This window comes from Podarcis gaigeae (assembly GCF_964106915.1).
Source record: "Podarcis gaigeae genome assembly, chromosome: 2".
NCBI classification, from domain to species: Eukaryota; Metazoa; Chordata; class Lepidosauria; order Squamata; family Lacertidae; genus Podarcis; species Podarcis gaigeae.
The window spans coordinates 25,525,844-25,546,884 of NC_139679.1; the positions used below are offsets into that span (position 1 = coordinate 25,525,844).

The following is a 21,041-nucleotide window of genomic DNA, read 5'->3' on the forward strand; positions in this document are numbered from 1 at the left end:
AGAAGAAGAAGAGTTTGGATTTGATATCCCGCCTTTCACTCCCTTTAAGGAGTCTCAAAGCGGCTAACATTCTCCTTTCCCTTCCTCCCCCACAACAAACACTCTGTGAGGTGAGTGAGGCTGAGAGACTTCAAAGAAGTGTGACTGGCCCAAGGTCACCCAGCAGCTGCATGTGGAGGAGCGGAGATGCGAACCCGGTTCCCCAGATTACAAGACTACTGCTCTTAACCACTACACCACACTGGCTCTCAGAAAGACTTGTGGAAACAATGGGGAGAATGCGATACCAGTTAGAATCTGCACGTGTCAAACCTGATCCCTCTGCAAATTGTACTGTCATGGAAATTTCATGGAAATGTTGTGTGCTTATCGTTGCATATGTTGCATAGTCAAAAGAAACCAACCATTCAAAAAGTTGGCTTCAGACAAGCCTCTGAGGGCTTTCCACGGATGAGGTTCAGCGAGTGATACCAAAGGCCCTTACTTAGGGTAAGAAGTGTTGCTACAAGGAGTAAAGTAGAACAATGCCTCCCATCTAAACAAAAAAACCTCATTCCCCTTTGACTGCAACTGGTAGAACAGCATAAATGGTGCAAGTGAATGATTGCAACTGGAATTCTGGACTGTTCAGCTATGACATGAAACAGGATGAAGCAAACTGCTTCAGGCAACACCATAGTGGGAAGACATTTCAAAGCAGAAACTGGTTGGGGTTGGTGCAGATTGACTTTCTTATAGTGTTGGCCCCAGCAAGCAGGGGTGTGTGTCTATGTGTGTGTCATTTAGGCTTCCTCCATGCAGGAACATGGCTGGTACTGTTGTCACTGCAGCTCCCCAAACAAGCAACTGCTTTATCTCATATATGCAAACTGGTAGGGACACAATGCAACAAAGCTTGTTCTTCCTTCACCTGTTTTCCCTTTGCTTCCTCTTGCTTATCAAATACGTTTCTGGAGCCACTAGTTTGTTTATTTACTCAATGAATTTTTCACCTCATTCTTCAGCCTAAAAAGACCCCTAGAGAGGCTTTCAGTGTTCAATCATAAGAAGACCTGCTGCCCTCAAAAAGGCATGATGCAAAAGAAAGACATGATGCAAAAGAAAAGAGGGTTGAGAGGGGAAGGAGAGAAAGCAAACAGGCACCAACAAAGTCATTCTAAGTGTTCCTTCTAGTAGGGTAGGGAAAAGAAAGTTCTCAGAAGTCGCTTCACTTAGGTTGGATGGATGAGGACAGTTCTCTTGCCACAGTGTTCTTCCTGGGAGGCAAGGAAAGCAGCACCCCATTGGTTCTTGGTTCCCTAGCCAATGGCAGAGGTCCTAGTCTGCCCTAGACTAAGGTTACCAGACGTCCCCTTTTCCCAGGGACAGTCCCCGGATTTACAAATCACTCCCCATACAAAATCCTATCATTCCTATTGAAGTTGAAAAGTGTCCCCGGATTCGTTGAAAAAAAAAATCTGGTAACCTTACCCTAGACTGCCTCCTGTAACTGGGGACATGGGCCAAGATGAATCAACGGTGGAAGCAAACTTGGTGAACCCTTCAACTAGAGGACTGTGCTTGAAAACCTTTCATTTAGAGAAATGTCCCCTATAAAGTAGGGCACATGGCCACCCCACCCTAAAGCAGCCTTGAAAGGCAGCCCCACAGATCCTTTGCATACTCTCCAACATTTCTCCAATGAAAATAGGGACATCCTATTCCACAAGGGACGCGGGTGGCGCTGTGGGTTAAACCACAGAGCCTAGGGCTTGCCGATCAGAAGGTTGGCGGTTCGAATCCCCGTGACAGGGTGAGCTCCCGTTGCTTGGTCCCTGCTCCTGCCAAACTAGAAGTTCGGAAGCACGAAGTGCAAATAGATAAATAGGTACCGCTCCGGCGGGAAGGTAAACGGCATTTCCGTGCGCTGCTCTGGTTTGCCAGAAGCGGCTTAGTCATGCTGGCCACATGACCTGGAAGCTGTATGCTGGCTCCCTCGGCCAATAAAGCGAGATGAGCGCCACAACCCCAGAGTCATCTGCGAATGGACCTAAAGGTCAGGGGTCCCTTTACTTTTACCTATTCCATAATAATAATAATTTTATTATTTATACCCCGCCCAACTGACTGGGGTGTCTCAGTCACTCTAGGCAGACTCCAACGTTTATAAAAACATAATTAAACATCACACATTAAAAACACTTCCCGATATAGGGCTGCCTTCAGATGTCTTCTAAAGCTTGGCTCTGGGGTCACATAACTCCAGTGCTTTTTTTCTGGCGGTACGCAGTATTTCAATATGAGTAGGAAAATGAGAGTACCCCCCCTTTTTTAAAGAAAAAAAAGCATTGCATAACTCCATACCCTCCAACATTTCTCTGATGAAAATAGGGACATCCTAAGGGAAAGCGGGATGTTCCAGGATCAAATCAGAAACTGGGACGGCTTCTGTAAATCCGGGAGTGTCCCTGGAAAATAGGGACGCTTGGAGGGTCTGCATTTGTTGTTATTCTGAAGAAGAAGAAGAGGAGGAGGAGGAGGAGGAGGAGGAGGAGGAGGAGGAAGAAGAAGAAGAAGAAGAAGAAGAAGAAGAAGAAGAAGAAGAAGAAGAAGAAGAAGAAGAAGAAGAAGGTGATAAAACCACCAGATCGTATCTCACTTGTCCCCCACCTCCCAGGCCCCCAGTGGCTGCAGAGGGAGAAATACTGATGAAATGGCGGCTCTGCAACTTGGACGATGCAATTAACTCCTGGTGCTTGCTTCGCGTTATCAAGTGCTGACAGAGCCACAAGCAGAATCCGTGCCCCATCCAGATACAGAACTGGAAGTTTTATGTGTTTTGCCAACAAGGATTAAAGAGCAAAGGCAACAAGACTTGTCATGCTAATAATAAGCACTTGAGGGAAACCGTTGATGTGTCTGCAAAGAGCAAAGTCAGAGAGAAGGGTGTGTGGAAGGGGGGGGGGAGTTGGAGAGAGGAAACTGGCTCAAAAACAATCGAGAATTTACTTTTCATTCTCCTCCCAGACACTATCCAAAACACACTCTGTGCCTGCTTTTATAAAAACAGATGCAGAGAAAGGAAACATGAAATGCCTTCTCGGTGAGGGGGGGTGGGGGTAGGATGGCAAGGAAATATATTGAAAAATATGCAGATAGCCACGGCTCTATTCATGTTTCTTTAAAAAAAAATTAAACGGAGGTGGATTAAACAAACAAGCATGAATCTTTGCACCAGAATCCTTGTTTGCAAAGCCAGGCGCTGCTGGGGCTTTTGGCTTCTTACACTGTTTCTATTGTGAAGGTGGGAGCCCTGCAGAATGGCATCACTGCCGTCCAAATTGGGCACCATTGCTAAAAGCAGGTTGCTTCTCAAAGCCAAGAGAAACCAAACACTTTGATTGAAAAAATATTTCTGTGTGCAGAGGCTCTGGATCCAATAACCCCAGAGGCCAATTCGTAGGTGTTTTTAGTGAAGCAGTAAAATAATCCGCAACTTAGAACTGCTCTGTTCAGTACTCCACACACACACACACACCCCCTCTCTCTCTCTCTCTCTCTCTCACACACACACACACACACACACACACACCAGTTTGTCCTCCTTGTCACCAGCATAATAGGAATATGAAGTACGGCAGCCTACAGCAGAAATGTAAGGCAATCTAAAGGTAAAGGTGAAGGACCCCTGACAGTTAAGTCCAGTTGCGAACGACTCTGGGGTTGCGGCGCTCATCTCACTTTACAGGCTGAGGGAGCTGGCGTTTGTCTGCAGACAGTTTTTCTGGGTCATGACTAAGCCGCTTCTGGTGAAACGGAACACTTACACCAGAACAGCATACAGAAACGTTGTTTATCTTCCCACCGGAGCAGTACCTATTTATCTACTTGCACTGGCATGCTTTCGAACTGCTAGGTTGGCAAGAGCTGGGATTGAGCAATGGGAGCTCACCCCATCGCAGGGATTCGAACTGCCCATCTTTTGATCGGCAAGCCCAAGGCTCAGTGGTTTAGACCACAGCACCACCCGCATCCCTGCAAGGCAATCAAACAGGTTTTAAGTTGTTCCCAGGTCGACAGAGAAGTATATCACTGTCCCAACAATAGATTCACAAACTCCCCCTTTAGCACAGCTCAGAATCAAATCAATTATTTCACCCCCAATTTGTGACCCAGGCATATCATTCAAGCAACAGCTATGAGACACAGAGAGAAAAACCAAGCAGAACTTTTCTTTTGCTATGATGATAGCTCATTTTTCATTGCCTAACGCAGGGTTTCCCAAACTTGGGTCTCCCACTGTTTTTGAACTACAATTCCCATCATCCCTGACCATTGTACCTGCTAGCTAAGGATGATGAGAGTTGTAGTCCAAAAACAGCTGGAGACCCAAGTTTGGGAAACACTGAATGAGATGCTGCAAAAAGTGTGAGCCATGGATGTGCTCATGTGGGCCTCACCAAAGAGGTAGAATGGCAGTGGAGGAGTCTGAAGTGGAGAAATGGCTGTTGGCCCATTCCCCCTAAAAAGACCTCCCCCTAAGTGTTGGATAGATAGATGATAGATAATAGATAGATAGATAGATAGATAGATAGATAGATAGATAGATAGATGATGATGATAGATATAGATGATAGATAGATAGATAGATAGATAGATAGATAGATGATGATGATAGATATAGATGATAGATAGATAGATAGATAGATAGATAGATAGATAGATGATAGTAGATAGATAGATAGATAGATAGATAGATAGATAGATAGATAGATATAGATAGATAGATAGATAGATAGATAGATAGATAGATAGATAGATGATAGATAGATAGATGATAGATAGATAGATAGATAGATAGATAGATGATAGATAGATAGATAGATGATAGATAGATAGATAGATAGATAGATAGATAGATAGATAGATAGATGATGATAGATGATAGATAGATAGATAGATAGATAGATAGATAGATAGATAGATAAATAGATGATAGATAGATAGATGATAGATAGATAGAGATGATAGATAGATGATAGATAGATGATAGATAGATAGATAGATAGATAGATAGATAGATAGATAGATAGATAGATAGATATAGGTAGATAGATGATAGATAGATGATAGATAGATAGATAGATAGATAGATAGATAGATAGATGATAGATAGATAGATAGATAGATAGATAGATAGATAGATAGATAGATAGATGATAGATAGATATAGATGGATGATAGATAGATAGATGATAGATAGATAGATGATAGATAGATAGATAGATAGATAGATAGATAGATAGATGATAGATAGATAGATAGATAGATGATAGATAGATAGATAGATAGATAGATAGATAGATATAGATAGATAGATAGATAGATGATAGATATAGATGATATAGATAGATATAGATAGATATAGATAGATGATAGATAGATGATAGATAGATAGATAGATAGATAGATAGATAGATAGATGATAGATGATATAGAGATTTTCTATAAGTAACAAGAGTACATTCAGTGTCTCTATTTTCAAATTACAGTCTTTCATGCAGGTCAATAACAGTCAATTTGAGACGTTTTTCTTGTAAGCAATGTGAGGTTGAGGCAGTGGTGTACCGTGCATTGCCAGTGCCCAGGGCCATGGGAGGGAAACAGACAGAGTATGCATGTGCATCCAACTTACTAAGGGCATCTGCATCACCCAGGAGATTGCAGCCACAGAGATAAAAGAAGAATTGCTCCATCGTCTGGAGAAGTCACTTCCTGGTTTACATGGAGAAGCTGTTTTCAATGGAGCCCAGTGGCAGAAGCACACAGCTATATTGAGGCAGCACCAAGTCTAGAAAGGAAGGTTAAGACTCAGATATATGAAGGCAAACGCCAACACCTTTTTCCCTAGTTAAATTCCACACCAGGCAATAATTCCTAATTCTGATTATAATAAATCTGATGTGATCATTTACCCCATGGGTAGGCAAACTAAGGCCCGGGGGCCGGATCCGGCCCAATCGCCTTCTAAATCTGGCCCGTGGATGGTCCGGGAATCAGTGTGTTTTTACATGAGTAGAATGTGTCCTTTTATTTAAAATGCATCTCTGGGTTATTTGTGGGGCCTGCCTGGTGTTTTTAACATGAGTAGAATGTGTGCTTTTATTTAAAATGCATCTCTGGCATATTTGTGAGGCATAGGAATTCGTTCAGTATTTTTTTTCCAAAATATAGTCCGGCCCACCACAAGGTCTGAGGGACAGTGGTCTGGCCCACTGCTGAAAAAGTTTGCTGACCCCTGATTACCCTAACCAAGATCTTGGGGTGTAATTACTCCCTTGCCATGCACTTTTCATTGTGGAAGGTCCACAGAAGACAACCTACATAGTTCTTCTAGGACAAGGATGGTTTACCTGTCACCCTCCTGATGTTGAACTCCAACTCCCATCAATTCCAGCCGTGTGGTCAAAAGTCAGGGACAATGGGAATTGTGGTCCAGCAACATCTGAAAGGCTAAATGTTGGCCAGCCCTGTTCTAAGTGTAATTTGCACAGTAATAAACAATTCCCCCCAGTTTTCAGCCACTTACTATTTATAATGATCTATTAATTTCACCCAACGTTGTTTACAAAGTGGTTCCCGCTTGAAAAGGAACAGAATTAGGTTCTTTGCTGTAGGAGGTAGCACCTGGCAATCTAGAGTTAATTGAACTACTGGAACAGAAGGAGATGCTAAGAGAGGAATAGGACTCTTTCTTTCGATCAGGGATGGGGAACATGTACCCCACGCTGATGTTTCCGGACTGCAAGTCCCATAATCTCAGACCATTGATCGAGCTTGCCGGGTCTGATGGCCAATGGAGTCCAATAGAATCTGGAGTGCCAAAGATTCCCCATATTGCAAAATGAATATAAGAGCAGCACAAAGGCAGGGCAGATGATCCCATTTTCTGCTGAAGATTTTGCAGAAGCAAGACCCCTGTGAGTTTGATTGACAAAAGGCTGGTATATTTTCTGCCTTTGTGCAGCTGGCGCTTCCAGCAGACCTTATAACTGACCTTCAACCTGAGATCCAAACAAAGAGCCGTCCTCCTGTCCTTTTTGTGACTGAAGCCTTTGAAAGTCTCTAACTTCCTGGCACTTGAAAGACTTTCCAACAGGGAAGGTAGGGATGGAGCTTCTGCAAAGACTTCTATCAATGGGGAGGCCCCATCTTCAAAGCTTTTGTTCTACAGGGTGCTGGCATCCCTTCTGAGAGTTGCTAGTGCTGGAGGGGATTCCTTCTTGAAAATCCTTCAGATCACAGAGGGGGGAGTCCCGCTTTGAAGATTCTCACCAGAGTGGGGCCAAACCTCCTATTTTGCATTGCCTTTCAAAAGTATGGCGTGGGGGGTGGGAAGAGAAGAAGGGAGAGGACTGGGTGGGTTCGCTCTTTGCAAGGTATCTGGTTGTGCCAACCTGCACTCAAAGCAACAACAAGGCAACGAGTTCCTTGCCGAAGTCCCAGGCCGCAAGTGGTGCATATGTTCAATTAACAGAGTTATGCCACCAGCAATTTAGATAGGCGTGTTAAGGATGAACCGAGGTCAAGCGTGTTTCAAATGGTATGTTTGCTCCATCAAGCCATGGCATGCTGCAGCGAGTGAGAATGCTTCCAGCAAGGAGTCTGCATTTTTCAAATGAAGTAATAAACAGATCTTCTTATTAGTGGGATAATATTAGGTATTCCCTTCCCCCTGCAACACACACCAGGCTGCTTTAGGTGGTGGTGACGGTGACACATCATTAGGGCATTGCAGATGAGAAGTGAATCAGCGTCCTTGCTTTCTTTTTCTCCACTTCAAACATGCATTAGCTGCGTGGCATGGTGGTAAAACGCACCAGCGGCTGGCCTATGCCTTCAAGAAGCATCATATGGCTTTCTCTACCTCTTCACCTCGAAGTGAGGAGAACTGCAAATCCGAGCTGGCAAAAGTCTTCCCTGCTCAAAGAAATCAAGGAGAACAATAAGAAGAAGGGCTCAGGAATACAGCTCATTCCTTGTTCGGTTTCTGGCTTTTGCAAACTCTCAGGGATGAGGACTAGGAGGGAATCTGTGCCTGAAACCTTGGAGAGCTATTGCCATACCAGTCAAGAGATGAGAGGCAGCTTTCTATGAAAACTAATCTCATTCCCTCCCTGATGTGCTCCGTTTTGACACGGGCAAACAAATCACAAAATTGCTTTCACCCACCTGGCAGACTCTGGGAATAACTATTCTGTGGTTGAATGTACCACTCAAGATAGGTGAGTTCTGCTGTGCTTCCTGGACCTTCTGTGACCTCAAGGACAATTCCTCACGGGATGCACTGAAAGGACTGTGGTGTCTATGTGGACAATCCACAGCAGAAACCTTGGGAACATGTAGCGTTATAGGGTAGTTACAGGTATAGACAAATCTGTAATGGACTGGTTTGTTTTGGAGAAACAAAAGGAATCGGGAAGGCAAAGATCTATCGGTCTTTTTGCTGACAAAACAGACCTATTATAGGATCATATTTGCTCTAGCTAGTTTTCTAGTTGCAGTTTTGCCTGTTAAAAACAAATGGGTGGATTCCATACGATGGGCTGCCAGCATGATTTACAACTGGAGGAGGGAACCTCAGCCAGCTGAGACCCTTCAGTCCTCTCTATGCAGCCCCTGCTCAGCACACCCCTTCTACTTGGGCCACACCCCTCACCAGGCCTACTTTCCACCCTTTGGGGTGTTTGTGATTGGCTGGAATGTGTCCCTGTACTCCCACAATGCCTCTTGCTTGTCTGGGTGGAGACTAGTGTGCGAGTCCGAGTAGGAACTAGCCTCCTGTACGAAGGTAAAATTTGCACTCATTGCTCCAAACACACCACATGCCAAACACGCCATGTGATGCGGCCCCTGCAAGATTGTCCAAAAGGGAATGTGGCCCTCCGGCTGGAATAGGGCTCCCCTCTCCTGATTTGGAACTATTAAAGAGGATTTAAAAATCCCAAATAGTGGGGGACCAATAGTGTAGGGTCTGTTCTGTTGCTGAAGCATTGGATTACCGTATTTTTCGCTCTATAAGATGCACCCGACCATAAGACGCACTTAGTTTTTAGAGGAGGAAAACAAGAAAAAAATATTCTGAATCAAATGTTGTTGAAGAGGCTTTGTGTGGCTATCCCCGAAGCCAGAACATCAATCCTGTCTGAAAATTTTCCAATCTAATCTCTCAGTATGCATTTCTTAGGGGAAGATCCTGTTTTAGTCATTTTATAGTATATAGTATAGTATAGTATTTTATCACTGTAAAATATATTGGGTTTTGCCATGATGTTTTTGCTTCATTTTTAATTAGAAACATTTATAGCTTGCTCGTCGTTTCAAAAACAAATCCCAGAGCAAGTTAAAATTAACAGCACCAGCTCAATAAGACAACCAGTATTACTTAAAAACTCAACTCTGATACGGCATGAACCAGATCAGCACATCTGTGAACATATGTCCATCACCCCTACCCAAATTGCCATTAGCCTGAAGCCTGGGTGATTAGATATGGTGCCAAAAAGCCATCAGCACCAGCCAGATCTGTAAGGGGTGGGCACTCCATTGTTAGGGTGTCAGGTCTGTGAATATTGTGAGCTGCCTCATAATGCACACCTGGCAGGTACAGCACTATTAAGGTGATGTTCCCAGCCGCTCCTGATATCCAGGCAGGTGTATATAGGAGCAATCCAGGTCTTAACCCTGGATATTTATCTTAATAGGCTGAGTTTTAATAGGTGAACAGGGTATAATTATTGTATTACTGAATGACTGGCAATGGACTTGGACCAAGCGCTAAGGATTTGGAAGGTTCTTGCATAGTTCACAGTTCAAACTTAAGTGCATCACTTGAAAGTCCAAAAGAAAAAGTTCAGGAATGAGCAACACTACAGTTGGTTTAAATTTCCCCCAAGAGCTTATGGGGTGTGTGATTATGTGAGATGAAAAGCTATCTTAATCATGCAAACAGGCTTCTGAGTTTTGCATACTCAATGCACATCGGCCTCTATGAGTTAATTTACACATTCTGGAGAAAAGCCCGTATGGTTCAGACCACAAAATGCAATGCAGGACTGAAGGCTCTCTCCAACGCTAAGGTTAAAGGCCAGGAATAGATTTCACGGTGGGGAGAAATGTTCCAGGTTAGCCTTCTCTTGGGTGACTTTTTCTGTGTTCGTGGAGGTGTTCTGAATTGTGTGTTCAAATAGGCAAGGCTTACATTCTGAAATGTTGTTATACTGTGCCCTGTTCCTGCCTAGGTCATAGCTCCTCCCTGAGGACAGCAAAATTTTGGAGGGCCACTAAAATTTAGAGTAGGCTCAGCATTAGTCTTTCTTCTTTCCACCTCATGTGCTCCTGGGTGTTTTGGTTTTAATTGTTTTAACTGAAGGATTTTCATAGACAACAAGGGTACATACAACTTCTTTGTTCTAAATTCATTGAGTCCTTTCTACAGATCAGCTACATTCGGTGTGAGAGGCTGCTGTCATCAACATTGTGAGGTAGGGTGGGGGAAGTAAATTAGGGAGCAGGGGGAGGAAGAAGGGCGAGATAATGATTTTCCATCCTTTTGTTTAGTGTATGTGTAGTTATCTATTTGTTTGTTTGTTTGTTTGTTTGTGCAGTGTGAGAAGTTGGTTGCATTCAGTTGTTGTTGATGTTGTTGTTGTTGTTGATGATGATGATAATAAAATAAAATTTAAAAAAAAATTATACCCCACCCATCTGGCTGGGTTTCCCCAGCCACTCTGGGCGACTTCCAGCAAAATATTAAAATACAATAATTCATCAAATATTAAAAGCTTCCCTAAACAGGGATACCTTCTGATTTCTTCTAAAAGTCAGATAGTTCTTTGACATCTGGTGGGAGGGCATTCCACAGGGTGGGCGCAACTACCAAGAAGGCCCTCTGCCTGGTTCCCTGTAACTTCACTTCTTGCAGTGAGGGAACCACCAGAAGGCCCTCAGCGCTGGACCTCAGTTTCTGGGCAGAATGATGGGGGTGGAGACGCTCCTTCAGGTATACTGGGCTGAGGTTGTTTGAGGCTTTAAACTTTGAATTGTGCCGGGAAATATACTGGGAGCCAATGTATGTATATTGAATTTATATACTGCCCTATACCCGGAGGTCTCAGGGCAGTTCACAGAAAAGATCACAATACATAAAATCAAAATAACACACACACCCCAAAAGAGCCACATTTTAAAAGGGTATGGGATGTCAATCAGGTCAATCAAAGGCCTGGTTAAAAAGGAACGTTTTTCCTTGGCAAATTGCTCTTAAAAGAGAAATGAGGTTAAAGTTCTCAGGTCGCTGAAGTCTACCCTTGCATGCTACAGTTCCAGACGTTTGGCTGTAGACAGGCATATCCACACTGCTCTGCTGCCTGCATTGCACAACTTTAGGGTGATGTGCAGGATGAGCCTATCATCCCCCAGAGCCACCTGGAAACATATTGGGTCCATCAGCCTCCAAGAATGGACCATCCCAATAGTTTCCCCCACCTCTCCAGAGTGGAAAGGGTCCTGAAAATCTAGATCTCAACAGGAAATGATCTGCCCATGACATGGGACTGGTGTCAATATCCCCCAATTTCAGATCACCCTCTCCCTGCCCAGTTGAGAAAACAAGGTCCAGGGTGTGGCCTGCTATATGCATTGGGCTGGTGACATCTTAGGACAGCCCCATGGTCATCATAAGATCCCTTATTTCATCAGTGGAAGTTCTACCCATGGCAAAGCAACCTAAAGTGTGGTGGGCATTTTCTACCATTGCCCCTGCATTGTGGAAAGCCCTTCCCTCTGTCATATTTGAAGCATTGTTTATTTTAGTTGCTTCTGATGTCTTGTGAAGACATATCTTTCTGCTCAGATTTTCCCTGACCCATAAGATCACACCCTTGTTTCTGAATTCCTCTTTTTATCTGTTCCTCTTTCCATCTGTTCTTATAATGTTATTTTACTTTCATTTGTGTGTGTGGTTTTATTGTCTTGGTGTTGTTTTTTGTATACTGTTTAGAGGTTTAAAAAAATATCAAGCTTTTCAGAAATCTTTTTGAATAAAAGTTCAGTGGGACTTACTCTCAGGTGGGTGCACATAGGTTTGCTGCCTTAGTGAAGTTGGTACCACAAGATGGGACAAAGGCCACTGGCTTACAGTACAATATTTTGCATATTTATTCAGAAGGAAATCCCACTGTGTTCAATGTGCCTTGCTTCCAAGTAAGTGTACAGAGGAGGGCAGCCTCAGATGGCTTTTAAAAAAAGGATTAGTCAAACTCATGAAAAATAGCTTCCAAGAAAGCACTACTATATGTAAGATGTAGGATTGGCACAAAGGATGGTAACTGGAATACTTTATTTTTTACACACCTAAGCAAACATTACATACCCTCCAACAACATTTCTCCAAAGAAAATAGGGACATCCTATTATACATGAGAAAGAGACCATTAGAAACCTCACGTTGTTGCCTCAGGGCCTGGTCTCTAAAGCCTCTGTGTACTGGAACATACAGTCGTACCTTGGTTCTCAAACAGAATGCGTTTCAGGAGCCCATTCGACTCCCAGAAACATTAAAAAACCAAGGTGTGGCTTCTGATTATCGGAAGCTGCAGAAGCTGTGCCAGATGTTCGGCTTCTGAAAATCGTTTAAAAACTGGAACACTCACTTCCAGGTTTCGATCGTTCGGGAGCCATTTTGTTCGGGAGCCAAGGCTTTTGAGATCCGAAGTATGCCTATACAGTGGTACCTTGGGTTAAGCATTTAATTCGTTCTGGAGGTCTGTTCTTAACCTGAAACTGTTCTTAACCTGAAGCACCACCTTAGCTAATGGGGCCTCCTGCTGCCGCTGCACAATTTCTGTTCTCATCCTGAAGCAAAGTTCTTAACCCGAGGTACTATTTCTGGGTTAGTGGGGTCTGTAACCTGAAGCGTATGTAACCTGAGGTGTATGTAACCCGAGGTACCACTGTACATGAAACAAGGACTGAACTGAAATACTACAGTTTACACCAGGAGATGCAATGGGAAAAGGCTTCCCTTTGTGTGTGATTCTTGGAGACACCTGGTTGGCCACTGTGGGAAACAGGACTGGAGCGACCATTGGTCTGATGTGGCAGAGCTCTTCTTATGTTTGTTCTTATGACCCTGACCTTAAAAGACAATGGCAAAACAAGCTGCCCTTTTGTTGGAGGCCTGGCTGCTGGGTATTATCCATACGACACAAGTCATCATGCCTTTTCAGCTGCCTCCTGGTCACACACCTGCTCCTCAAAGCCCCACAGCACAGGAGTCCTGTGTGTGTGTGTGTGTGTGTGTGTGTGCGTGCGCGCGCGCTCCACAGCCAAAGTGAAAACGCAAAGCCTGAGAGAAAGTGCAGGTCTGTTGTTCCTTTGTTCAAACACCGGTCATTTGTTGACTCAGGTGGCCATTGCGGCGGACGGCATTAGGACGAGGCAGGCATTGTCGCTCCGAACAAGTGTCCCTCCAAATAACTGCTGCTCTGGGTTTTTGATACCTGGAGTGAGGATGCACATGCCAGGGAAGAATGTATCAAAAACATGCCGCTGACTCAACATCAGAGGGAACCTCAAAGGGAGAATGAACTAGAACAAAGAACAAAAACATTACAGAAGTGCCACACTGGAGGAGGAAAAAGGAGGAGGGGGGGACACAAAAAAAACTCCACCCCTCTGTACTAACAACAGGAACAAGGTCAGCCATAAAAACCAGAAGAAAAGAGGAAAGTCTCCAGAAAGCATAACAAACGAACCACACAAAACATGCCAGCCATATTCCTATTGATCCCCCTCCACACACAATATAAGCTCCCATTACAAGGTTTTGTTTTGGTTTCGGAGAAAGAAAACGCAGAGGGGACGAGTTCTAAGAAGGGAGCTTAGGGACAGTGTGGTCGTGGGTGGCATGGGCAAAAGATTCCTGCCTTGCAGGGGGTTGGTTGGGCAAGACGGTCCTTCAAACGCCACAATTCTATGGGATGGCATCAGAAGAAATAAAAACCAAAAAGAAGAGAACAGACATGCAAGACAGGGAGCTCAATGAGGTGCTACCACTCTAGGATCTCCAGAGCCCTTGGGCAAGGGGCCCAACTGGCCCCCTTGTTAGTGGGACACAACTGGGTTCTGAGCACTCTTCAAAGTGTTGGTGCTGACCTTTAAAGCCCTAAATGGCCTCGGCCCATTATACCTGAAGGAGCATCTCCACCCTCACCATTCAGCCCGGACACTGAGATCCAGCTCTGAGGGCCTTCTGGTGGTTCCCTCACCGTGAGAAGCGAAGTTACAGGAAACCAGGCAGAGGGCCTTCTCGGTAGTGTTGCCCGCCCTGTGGAACACTCTCCCATCAGATGTCAAGGAAATAAACAGCTACCTGACTTTTAGAAGACATCTGAAGGCAGCCCTGTTTAGGGAATTTTTTAATGTTTGATGTTTTATTGTTTTTTAAATATTTTGTTGGAAGCCACCCAGAGTGGCTGGGGAAACCCAGTTGGATGGGCAAGCTATAAATAATAAATTGTTGTTGTTGTTGTTACCAGGCCAACCCTGGTCACCAGTGCTGCCTCTAGTGCTTGAAGAGACCATCACCTCGGGAGATAAATCAACTGGGAGACTTTCTACTCTTCTCTCTCTCTTCACCCTTTCTCACCTTCCCTTTCCTGAAAGGAAGACAAAAAAGAAGAAGCCTAGGTCAGGGGACTCGGATTTCTTTCTTTCTTTCTTTCTTTCTTTCTTTCTTTCTTTCTTTCTTTCTTTCTTTCTTTCTCTTATTTATTTAAATTATTTTATTATACAGTCTAAAATATTGTTCATGGTGATAAAGCCCCTGATTGGAAGAGAATGTTCAGCTGCTCCTGCAAGTAAAAGGTTTGCAATCCAACTTCTGCGAGGGAAGCGAAAATTGTCTGCTTGGCTGGGATCAAAATCTCACATAACAGGAGGCTGAGGGCTTGGAAGAGGGGCCAGGAAATAGGGGAGATAAAGGACAAGGATCCCAAAGGCAAGGGTGGTGTTGGTGAGGTCAGGATGAAGGAAGGGTGAAGAGTTAAGAGACACTGGTGTGCCACATGTTCCTGTCACAAAATTATATTCTGGAACTGGGTCCAGTTTATCATTGTTTTTATAGGCAGCATTTGATTTAAGGTTAAGGCTACTCCAGTAACATGTGCAAGAGACTGAAATATGGCAAAGCACCTCCATCTGCATAGCCTTTGCGCAAGGCAAAGCTTTGTTGTGTTCCGTCAGATTCCTCTCCAAGAGAAGGGGAGTCTTCTGCCCCCACGCCAGAAGTATTTGTTTACAGGATCGGGCCCCGCCATTTCATTTTAAAGCAGGCCCCCTTCCTTTATTTATTCCTTTATTTATCTCAGCCCCCTTGCCTGTGAAGTTATGCTTGTTAGTGAAAGGTGAAAGGCTTTTTTGATATCTAAAGCCAATGTTACAATGAGCTTTTCTCCCCATGAGAGCACCTGGTTCTCATGTTTAATGAGTAAACACAGGAAAACAGAGACTTGAAGGCTGATTGTTCTCACCATCATTACTTCTGAACCCGACATTAAAGAGAAGTAAAAGACAACGGCACAGCAGTTCTTTGTTTTTTCCACCACACTTCCTTAAACAAAACAAAACAAAATCTGTAATGAGACGCATTTGAAGTCTTACTTGGGGGACAATCTTCTAGATTATAATTGATAATTTTTCCAAAGCAGTATTTTTTTGCGGGGGGGGGGGGGTACAGATTGTGTAATAATAATTACTTGTTTCTTTTGAGGGGATAAATAAAATATGAATAATGTAATTACTCCCTAACAAAATGTGGAGAGCTGGTTCCCCACTGCTCCATCGACTGCAGCGAGCAAAGAGACAGGATTTCAGGATCCGATTTCCAAGTGGAGGATGACATGCTACAATTCCTCCCCACTTACACGTGCCACATTTTGCCAGCAGAATCATCCGCATTAAAGGAAGAGATTCTTTATTTATGCAAACTCCCTCCTCCCCAATTAATTCTTCTTAAAAAGAAACAAATTGCCAGTCACATAAGTTAGAGTAGTGACGAGCAGAGAGAAGAGTCATTTGGGGGAGGAAAAAAAAAAGATTATTATACAAATTCTGGGGAGAGACGTCTTCCAACCAACTGATGTTTTACTCGCTGACCAGTGAAACTATTGTTCAGCCAGTATTGGGATATGAAGATAAGTAGAGCTTGCAGGATCAGGCCAATGGGCCATCAGATGAGTCGTTCTGCTCCCAAAATCCAGATTTAGCTCTGCTCTGCTCATAAGCTGCTATTTCCGTTGTCGGAACATTGGATACTGGCCGATACTAAGGCAGCCCTGAGGACCATCTAGCTACCAATTGTCTACACCAGGGTTTCCCAAACTTGAGTCTCCAGCTGTTTTCAGACTGCAGTTCCCATCATCCCTGACCACTGGTCCTGCTAGCTATGGATGATGGGAGTTGTAGTCCAAAAACCGCTGGAGACCCAAGTTTGGGAAACCCTGGTCTACATTGAGTGGCAGTGCCTCCTGCAGGGTTTCAGGCAGGGTTCTCTCCCAGCCCTAGGGATTGAAACTGAGACATTCTGCATGCAATGCATATGCCCCACTACAGAGCCACCTTCCTTGCCGTTGGCATTGCCCCCAGCCTACTGGGCTGAGCCCAGGCTTTGGGTCTGACATACCAAGTTCTTTTCTTGCTCCGCCTGCCTCCATTCTGCCCCTGCTATCGAAGGCCTTCTCCATGTTAGAGGAAGGTACGTCCAGACAGACTGTGCAGTTATTTGTGGAATATATTTTAATGCCCACCTGATTTGGGTATTGCCCACTTTCCTTTCCTCTACGCACAGTGGAGAAGATCCCTCCTTCTGACTCACTAGGTAGGCCTTCCCTACCTCAACACTTCTAGAAAGATGTGTAACATCCAGCACATTAAGGGAATGTAGAGGCTTATTGTATCTCGCAGGTTCCCTCACTGAGAGAAGCCAAGTTACAGGGAACCAGGCAGAAGGCCTTCTCAGTAATGGCACCTGCCCTGTGGAATGCCCTCCCACCAGATGTCAAAGAGAAAAACAACTACCAGACTTTTAGAAGACATCTGAAGGCAGCCCTGTTTAGGGAATTTTTAAATGTTTGATGTTTTATTGTATTTTTAATATTTTGTTGGAAGCTGCCCAGAGTGGCTGGGAAAACCCAGCCAGATGGGCAGGGTGTAAATAATAGATGATGATGATGATGATGATGATGATGATGAAATCTAAATGCCTATTTCCTCTCATTCATCGTTTAGCTGATGCCACACACGTAATCAGAAGGAATTTTGAGGTTGCAGGATCTGTTTCCCATCTCCAGTGGATAATGAAGTGGACAGCTAATACACAGTTCCCGTGTATGCAATCCAGATATGATAGTTCACTTCCTGTACATACATTTGCGGTCTCTCTCTCTCTCATAGGTCCAGTTCAAATGTAATAATCTTGGGCTACAATCCTGTGCACACATGTCTGGAAATGAGTTCTACTGCATTCAGTGGGACTTACTTTTGAATTAGTATGTACAGGATTGCATTGTCAGTCTAATAAATTGTGGTTTATTAGACCAAGAATGAATGTTGGGCCCATATATACTCCCTTTTTCCCTTCCTTCTCTCTCATGCCATAAAGAGCACCAGGGTTTGTTAAAACACAGCTGAACCAAGAAACAGTGGTTTAACCAGCATCTAATCCTGGTTATTTATATATAAAAAAGTTTTATAAATAATGTTAGATGTGCCAAAACGGGAGGAGAGATGTGATTTCCAATGAATCAAGATGCAACTGCACTTCGAATACTGTGCACAGTTTTGGTTGCAACACAAAAAAAGATGAAAATATGCCCCCCAAAAGCAAACAAAATGATCACGAGACTGGAGTGACTCAGTTTAGAGAGAAGGTGAATAAAGAGGTGTGTGATAGAAGTGTTTAAAAACATAATACTAGAACCCATCTGACGAAACTGAATGTTGGAACAGTCAGACAGACTTCTTCACATAGTTAAACTATGGGATTTGTTACCATAAAATGCCATTATGCTTGCTAGCTTAGATGGCTTCCCAGAGGGATTAAAGAAATCCATGGTGAAGAAGGCTACCAGAGAAACATGAGGGGAAGAGTGCTATCGTCCTCATGCCTCCATGGGCATCTGGTTGGACACTGCAGAAACAAAATGCTGCCCTTGAACAGCCTCTGGTCTGATCCAGCAGAATTCTTATCATGTTCTAAAGAGAATTCCCTTTAGCCAGTTCACATAGATCCACTCCATGAACATTCAAATATGCCTTCCAGAGTATTTCTCTCAGGAAGATAAGTTGTTGTTGTTGTTTTTTAAAAAAACCACATTCCTGGGAACAGCAGCATAAAAATGTAAAGACTTTAGAAGACTTCCAGCCACTTTTTTCTTTCTTTAATTTTGTAAACTTTCTTTATCAATATTTAATGGCATTTTGATATTTGCTGTTTGGTAAAAGCTATTCTTTAAAAACCACAACTGCAATGTCAATTTTTCATGTGGAAAGAAGACCCTCAGTGGCTTTGTTTATTTTCATCTTCAAAATATGGGGGGCGGGCAGGAATCAAAATGAAACGGAATAGACTTCTTCTAACTGTCATGCAAAATACATTTAGCATGGCCATTGATCAGCTCTTTTGCTTCTTCATGGGGCATCTCTACATTTTAACTTTTCCAATAACAGTTAGGCATTGTGTGCTTTGTTTTGTCGAGACTCTCCAGAGGGTCTTCTGCTCTCTTTCTCTGAATTTTCTTTAATGGTCATGATCAAAATGCAAAATATACACAGCATAGGCTGCCCACACTTTGCAACCTGTGCACCTAGCTGTTCTGACTGTGCCAACCATGTGCTTGAGGGGAATGGGGTCCTGAATACAATATATCCCCACCACACACACAACTGAGGAGAGGAAGAAAACTCGGTCCTTTTACCCAGAATTGATTCTGCCACAGCTAACAGTGCACAGTACTTGCTAGACAAGCAATCTGTTTGGACAAAGTCAATAGCATCCACCTGGCATATACTCCTTAGAAAACTGACAAAGAAATAGCAAGCATATCACAGTACAGGGGAGCAAGCCCATGGCCTGGCCTCTGCAGCCATTTGTATTGGTCTGTCACCCTCCTCTCACATTTGGCACCTCTGTTTGAAGGTGCTGCTTCTTTTTCTGTCAAAACATCACCAGTAGAAGGTTTTCGAGGAAACATGGAGGATCATTGAGCCACTCTAGATCCTTCTAACAGTGTCCCCTTTACTGATTTTTAAGATGTGGCCACCATCTTGTGTTATACCATGCCACCACAGCAGCCATTTTGTTTTTTGCCAGGTCCAGATGGCAGCCATTTTGTGACTGGCACCCATAGCCCTTTTTCAAAACTTCCAAAGAGGTTGGCAATCCCTAACTTAATACCAGATCAAAACAAAAAAATTCCTTCCAGTAGCACCTTAAAGACCAACTAAGTCAGTTCTTGGTATGAGCTTTCGTGTGCATGCACACTTCTTCAGATACACAGTGTATCTGAAGAAGTGTATCTGAAGAAGTGTGCATGCACACGAAAGCTCATACCAAGAACTGACTTAGTTGGTCTTTAAGGTGCTACTGGAAGGAATTTTTTTGTTTTGACTATGGCAGACCAACACGGCTACCTATCTGTAACTTAATACCAGATCCGACACATGGCATTTGTACCAGCAAACCAAATCTATGCTTCCAGTATGTACTTACATTTTTTTTCTCCACAGTTACAAATGTGTCCGAAGCCATGAATAAAGTCACTAATGCCTAAGTTTATCAGTCCAGAAATTAAGGGAAGAATGAAGACTAGGAGGGCATAGGCCTCTAGAAGGGCAGGTGGATCACAAAAGATTGTAGAGAACCTGTTAATTTGGGGGAGGAGGGTAGATGGGCATAGGAAGAATTCACAAGGAAGAACTTCTAGCAATTTACGTATTTCAAATTGATCCTCCTTTGCTCACATTTCTTTATAGATATGAAAAGATACTGTAAATAAATAAAATATGTTATCTTTTTTTCATCCCTCTGCTGCCAATCATATGATAAAAGAAGCCATTATTTTACGACCCCTGTGGTTGTCTGTCTGTCTGTCACAATGAACTCAAGAACAACAGACATCTCTGTGTCGCTTCTAATTGGTGCACCTACTGCGTTGTCTTCTGAAGGATCCAGTGTTGATTTCTTGCAAATACTTCATTTTCCAACAGGTTGTTTCTGGGCTTGCAACAGAATGCAAGGGTGTCCTTCGGGACAGGATGGCCCAGTTCTGTCTTCTGGAATACTGTCTGCTGTGCTTTCCCCTCCAGGCTACCAATGGCAATGCCAGCATGGCTTGACATACCCGCCAATGTGGCCTCCTAGTTACACAGGGAACTGCAAACATTCAGCTGAACCAATCAGCTTAATCAGGGCAACAGGATTATCCAATTTTGCAATGTACAATGGTGGAAAAACTAAAGAGAATAGCTATTCCCCCTTGTCCATGGGTGATAGCCAATGCTGTCTGTGTGTAAGCAGATTGGCCTTCCAGTGGTGCAACAGGATGTTCCTCCCACCGCCCACCTCGAAGCTCCCCACACTCTCTCAAAAAATCTCTGCTGGAGGATTGGGGGGTGGACCCTCTGGATCAGATCTGGAGGGAGCATTGGGGTCTGCAAAGACAAGGGATGGAAGGTGAGTCCCTGTTGCATGAGCAGAGGTTTGTAGGAATATGGACTTGGCGACATTAGTAAAGAAAAAGCGCTTTATGTGTGTTATAATACTGTGACACCAGATGGCGCTGTGGAGTCCCGTCTTTGGCCAATGTGATTTCCCTCTATGAAGTCAGTGTGTTTTCCCAAAACGCTTTTTTTGGTGTGTCTAGATCCAGCCTAAATAAACCACAGGATCAGAGCATATAATCCAGTAAACAAAATGTTCCACCCAGCATTGACAGAGCATG

General features: G+C 43.7%; 1 long non-coding RNA gene across 2 annotated transcripts; it reads right to left on the reverse strand.

Annotated features, from left to right (window-relative positions):
- Positions 1-14,235: 14,235 nt before the first annotated feature.
- Positions 14,236-20,620, reverse strand: LOC310839340. Of its 2 annotated transcripts, none has more exons than XR_014561452.1 (3): positions 20,249-20,620; positions 15,573-15,652; positions 14,236-14,699 (listed from the first exon to the last, which is right to left on the reverse strand). It is a non-coding gene; the product is annotated as an uncharacterized lncRNA (long non-coding RNA). The 2 variants fall into 2 exon arrangements; XR_014561453.1 differs by lacking the exon at positions 20,249-20,620 and adding an exon at positions 19,217-19,414.
- Between the last annotated feature and the right edge of the window lie 421 nt (positions 20,621-21,041).